Here is a 6,416-nt window from a genome sequence, read left to right as displayed (position 1 = left end):
TCCGGTTCAAGACGAGCGGGCGACACGTTAAACTCTAGAGTCGAGATCGGCCACTATAAAACCCCGGCGAAGACCGGCCGCGATTTAAACTCTAGAGTCGAACCGGGACTATAAAACCCCTACAAGACCTCGGCTTGAAACTCCTTGAGCTCGAACCGGCGACTATAAAAACCCCACCATCCGGCGGCGATGTTAAACTCAGAGTCGAACTGATCATAAATACTCCGGCTTGAAGACCAACTGACACATCGAGCTTAAATGTTAAACTCTAGAGTCGAATCAAGATTATAAAACTTCAAGAACCGTCGAAAGCCATTGTCACCTCATATATTCTATCTCCTCGGATTCGAGTGTCCTCCGATATTTATCCTCTGAGTCGATTGTCACCTCATATATTCTATCTCCTCCGTTCGGGTCGAGCAATTGTCACCTCATATTCTATCTCCCGTTATCTCCTGGTCGAGGTGGTCTTCATTGGTCTCGTACGATATCGAATATTCTATCTCCCGGGTCGAGCATCGTGTCATCATCATATTCTATCTCCCGTTTGGGGTCAGTGGTCATCTTTGGTCTCGCATCGGCTGCTCCAGATTTTATCTCCTGGGGTCGAACCGAATAGTCTTAGCGGCATCTATCCTCGGGTCGAGCATCTATCTCCCGTTCGGGGAGCATCCTTCACGAGCATTTATCCTCCCGGGTTGAACAGTCGGCGTTCTTCGGTGGACCACCTTCAGATATTCTATCTCCCCCGTTCGGCTAACTACTTTCACTTTCGTGCGCCTTCGATTCACGGGCTATACTCCAGTTCGATTCATGCACGATGCGTCCGTTCGACATCGACCACTTAGCTTTACTCGATTGTCAAGCAAGCATTTTACGATTACTCGTTGACTATTCTTGGTGCTGCTTGGTCAGCGCTCTCATAGCCGTCCGACCGGTATCGCTTGACCGTCTGTTCGGCCACACGCTTGAACTAGGTCGCATGATCGACGCTCTTTAGGACGCCCGGTCACATTTTGTAGTCATCCGCCCGACATTTTGCGATGCTCGATTTCCATTCTTCTGAGTACTTGGTCGGCATCTTCGCGGTCGTGCACTCGGCATCGTTCGCTCGGCGCCTATCTACCTGATCGACATTCCGATCGTCCGGCCAGCATCTTCGCGGTCGCACGCTCGGCATCGCTCGTCCGCTCGGTCTACTCGGCATCTCACGTATCGCTCGATCTACGATCATTCTACTCGTCGCTCACTTGCCGTTTGGCCGCCCGCCCAGCATTTGTTCGGTTATTGATGTGGTACTACTTCTCGTAGTTCGCTCGGCATCGCTACCGTCTCTTGTGCGATACTCTCTCGATTACTCGGGTTCACATTTTTTCGATTGCCTGATCAGTATATTCTCGATCGCACGTCCGGCTCGATCGCCCGTCTTTCTACCTGATCAACATTATCTCCGTTGCCCGGAGCACACTATTACTCGTCGCTCGCTCGATACTACTTGAGTTACTTGCTCGGTATCACCATGGCTACTCGGTCGACGTGTAGCGATTATGTGATTCTGATTTCGCGTTCGGTATCGATTCTGTTTTGGGCTTGGTCTAGTCAGTCAGACTTCGCCTCCTTCGACTAGACTTAAAGGGAAGGCTTGTGATGCGAAGATGTTAAGGGCATGAGAGGAATTAAGGAGAGGGGAGGGGGCATTTTTGTCCTTTGACTGTTAGGGCATTAAGGATGGAGGAGGAGGTTTGTGTTCGAGAGGGGGGTTTTTCCGCCGCTAGGATAGCACGAAAGCCAATACCAGCACCCCTCCTCCACGCCGTCGCCGCCGACGCCGCCTTCTCCTTCCTCACCGACAAGCCACCCCTCCCTCTATCTCTCTCTCACTCACTCCACGCTCTGCTCCGTGGGGAGCTGCAGTCGCCGCCCGGGAGAGAACACCTTCCGGCGAGCTCCTCGCCGCCGATGGTCGCGCCATCGTTAAGGGGAGGAGGCTGCCACCTCCCTCTCCCTCCTTCAGTCTCCTTCTCTTCACATAACCTCCTCCGCCAGAGACGACGTCCAACAGCTACGCCTCCGCCTCAAACATTGTTGCCACCGTTTCTAGCGGTTGTCGGTACCTCCTGCCGCCACCGCCGCCCCCAGCGGTTGTGGGTACTGCCGCCGACAGCCACCGCTGCCTCCTTTCGCGGTCACAGCCGCAATATCCAGCGGCCTTTGCCGCCGCCGAGTCCGGCGGCCACTGCCGTTGTGTATAGCGACCACCACAGACTCTCCTGGCGTCTAGCGCCCCCTCCTCTTTTGGTGTCCAGCGCCGCCGCCTCTTCAGGCGTCCAGCTTCGCCGCCTCCGATGATTACTGTCGCCACTGCCTTAGGCGGCTACTATTTCCAGCGGCCACCAGCACTACCTCCGGTGAGTGTCGCCCCCCGGCGACAACCACCGTCATCCTCCGGACAGCCGCCGTTCGAGTGCTCAGGTATCATACTATTTATCTATTCCGGCCTGCGAGCCGATATGGTGTCCGGCCTTTGAGCCGCTATTGTATTTTGGCCTGTGAGCCAATAGAGTGTCCAGCCTTCATGCCACTGTTGTATTTCGGCCGCCGTCCGAGTGCTCAGTTGGATCGCGCGTCGTCTTGCGGATCCATACCGCGTTCGAGCTCGAGTCGCCAGAGCCAACTACTCATCTGGTGGACCTTTATCTCCTCGTCAGGGCCACGATGACCCGATCAGCACCGTGATCAATTCACCCATCCATCCGAGGGCACCCCCCAGGGTCAGGGTACGTCCCTGTATTCATATCTCATTTACGTCATTATTCTACTATTCATTTATTCAACTGCTTATGCATTATTGGGATCCACCTCGAGCATCGGGGTACCAGAGACCGGGGCGACCCGGTTGATGGCTACAGGTGTTGTTGACCAGAGGATTCCGGATGACTTGGTCAACACAGGAGACAGCTCACCATCCGGGTCATGGAGATGCGGTCAACATTCTAGACACGTCATTCCGGCAGGTTCGTTTTCTCAGCTTCTCGACAGGATCACAGAGTAATAGTAGTAACAGTAATCTCTCATACCTCCGATGAAGCTTGGACCTCTTTATATAGGGCTTGGGAGCTCGCATGCACATTTCTCGAGGTATGCACGTTTCTCAAAGCTTTCCCTGAAAAGACATGTCAGGAAAGTGTCCTTGACCCCATATCTTAACGACCTGGGCATATCTCTGGCATGACAGTGAAAGTTTCCATCGTACGATCCTCTGCATGATCATGCCACCAACTATGTCGTCTGTCGGAGGCACGGGCTCCCAGAAGGATATCGCTAGACCCTCCTTTTGTCCATTACTGGTCCGAGCGGGTGAGCGTTCGGCCAACCTTCAGCTGTCCGGACGTTATCGTTCTCGGGCCGAGCGGGATGGTCGCTCGGCCAACCTTCCACTGTTCGAGCTCCGCTATTGTGCTGAGTGGAGCTGTGTCTGAATGTATTTACTTAGTCGCGACCCCGCTTTGTTTGTTCCAATGTTTGATGGAAGTCCGAGCGGCTGACCACTCGGCGTATGTCTCATCGACACATAATTCTCTGAGTGTCAGAAGTTCGGTACATGGCCGAGCTATGATAATATTAGATCAGATATTTTTTATTCCGGTCGAACAAGTGGGTTACCCGATCGGCCGATGATGTAGGAGAATTGATCACGTCTTGACTTTGACTTCTACCGTGACTTTATCCCTCCATGAGGTGAGTCCCTTATCCCCGTATCATGCATCAAAGAATCTTCTCATGTTTAAATTGCTTTGTGTAGATCTCAATGATTTAGTGGCGGTGATGAAAGTTTCCATGAAGGTTAGTTGGCATGAATAAATGATTCCTTGTTATAAAGATTTTCCGTATGCACACTTGGAATGTTTGCCATGTGGTTGGGACGACAACCAACTCTGGTCCCTGGAGCACGTTTCATGGTACTCGCTCTTCCTGACTCCTGATTTACAGTTAAATTCACAACTCCACTTCGTAAGACAGCCACCGTTGAATCCGCCAACGTGAATTAAATGACAGGCAGTTCAGGCGTCCCCGTCCAACTTGCATGCTCAAAGATATTACGATTAGGTTACAACTTTCCCTTTCCCTTTCCCTTTCCCTTTCCATGCAGACACACTGTTGCAGTGAGTCACCCTTGGAAAGGACATGTGAATTAAATCATCGCCTAATTGGCCTCCAGTCGATGCAGATTGATCAAAACCTGCAATCCAATAATAATCTTCACATGTCCAACAGTATGGGTACAGTGAACGAGTAGTTACCTCTTAAGCCGTCTTCTTCTCTTATCCTTCTCAAGCATTATTGATTAATGGAACAAGAAGTTTCTGTGCAATCATTAGGCAAAGCAAAAGGACCAAAACTTCAAGATGTGTCTTTGCTTTGCCCGACAAGATCCAGAGGATTACGAAGATTACATACATGTGAATTGATAGGCAATGTAGGAGTCTAGGAGATGAAGAAATATCTTGTTAACTATATGAATTGAATGGGTAGTGATCCTGTCCGAGTGCTGAGTCGACGGACAGTGGGGACGTGGTACTCTCCATTGTCTCCAATTGGTGATATGGATATCTAACGAACCTGCAAATAAGCCGAGGGAGGGAGGTGATGACCCTCAGGCTTTCCGACGAACGGTGAAGAAGAAGAAGAAGAGTAAAGCCAGCCTTCTGCAGCAAAACTTGAAATAGAAATACATCAAGTCGAAGTACAGGGTCCTATAGGACCGGGAAACGCTTCATTTCTCGCACGCTTTCCCAAACATACCTCGATAGGGTTGTATTAAGCGTCGCGCCCGTTCCGCAATAAATCAAATCATATCCGGATGTGACGGTGGAAACTCCACCGTGCGATGTCCGTTCGACGCCGACCATATTGTTTATGTTGACGGTGTCTCGGATAAAGTTACAGTTGTCTCTAGCGCTCTTACATTCACAGGCCGGCCGGACCGGTACTTCGGCTGTTCATGGCCTCGAGAATCGCATACCTCGGCCAGGCGGGAAGCCTGCTCATGTGCTCGGATGGAATTGCCTTATTGTCTGGAAATAAAGAAGCGGCACATCCATGACCCGTAGACTCTTACGAGCATGAGCTTGAGCCCACGGTGTTGTCTTCGTCTTTGTCGGAAACCCCTGGCCGGGATGCCGAGTCGGCGGATATAGAGTCATTACGCTACTCCGCTGGCGCGACCTCATCACGCTCAGCGCGACCTTGGGTTGACCTTCTTGACGATGACCTCCCGTGTCATTGACCTCCGCCCGGCGAGGTCTCCGGGTCTGCCACCGCAGATCCGTACCTGCACTCGAGTCTAGTGGGAGGGTGGAGTGTTCGTGACTGCGTGCGGGTGGCGTGTACGCGCTCATCCACGAGATTGGTGTCGGCCATGAGACTATGCAGTAAATGCGCCACTTTCAGCGTGTCCCGGTGTGCCAGATAGTTTGATTTGCTGCCCGTTGTCCCGCCTCCGACATTGGTTACGGCGGTGTCCTAGAAAACTCCTCGCCTTTGTGTAATCACCATCATTGTCTTTGAAACGCGTACGCTCGCATGATGGTGCTCATTAATCCTGACACATGACGAAATTGCCACGTGAGTCGCGCGGTAAATCACTTTATTCACTTTCGAGCGTCGGTGCGGCGATCTTGACCTTTTAGCTTTTGGTGTGGTTAGTCCCTCCTTGGATCCCATGGCGGGATTGAAGCAGCTTCACGTTGATCGAGCCCGATGTTTATAAGCATATCTCCCTCTTGGCGCTTCCGATGCCAGCGTGCGCGTTCGGCTACGCTTCTTCTAAATCGGTAACTCGTGACTCGTTGCTTTGCTACGGTGATCCACCACCACCTCCTTGGTCCTATCTTTGTAGGCCCTTTAGCCCTTTCCTTTTAGTTCCTTTATCGCACTTCTCCTTGTTTCGTGCTAAGTTTGGACCTTTGTTCCGACATTACGCTACGTCGAACTTGATTTCCTCATGTCGTTTCTTGTCTTTGATAATGAGCGACAGTTCTTCTCGTCCATTAAACTCATACAACCTCTGGTATACCACCATAAAGGCAGTTGGAGTAAGCGGGGATCTATTTGAGCTTCACCGCACCCTTTGAACTTCCATCGACCATGAGCTGATAATAGCCACACCCTCGGGTATTTGTGACCCTCAGGCCGACCTTTGTTTTGCTTTTTGAGATTAGTTCGTGGTAGTCTGGCTTTCCCATTCATCCATTCATCCTTGAGGTGTGGACTATTTCAAATCTCGGCTACGTGACTGCGTCCTAATTCCTTTAGGTTGCTATCACGGGGTGGTTGTCCTCTTTAGCTACGACATCCCTTAGTCCCTAAAACTTTCCACTACTTCTACTATCCCAAGCAGTCAGGTAGGGGTACTT

General features: G+C 51.4%; 1 long non-coding RNA gene across 1 annotated transcript; it reads left to right on the top strand.

Moving 5' to 3' along the window:
• The first annotated feature begins 2,198 nt into the window (after window positions 1-2,198).
• LOC121999736 lies at window positions 2,199-3,831 on the top strand. The gene is made up of 3 exons (XR_006116807.1): window positions 2,199-3,014; window positions 3,108-3,138; window positions 3,236-3,831. It is a non-coding gene; the product is annotated as an uncharacterized LOC121999736 (long non-coding RNA).
• Window positions 3,832-6,416: the final 2,585 nt, after the last annotated feature.

The sequence above is a fragment of the Zingiber officinale genome, chromosome 1A, assembly GCF_018446385.1.
Source record: "Zingiber officinale cultivar Zhangliang chromosome 1A, Zo_v1.1, whole genome shotgun sequence".
In the NCBI taxonomy this organism is placed as follows: Eukaryota; Viridiplantae; Streptophyta; class Magnoliopsida; order Zingiberales; family Zingiberaceae; genus Zingiber; species Zingiber officinale.
This window is presented reverse-complemented; position numbering and strand designations above follow the sequence as displayed.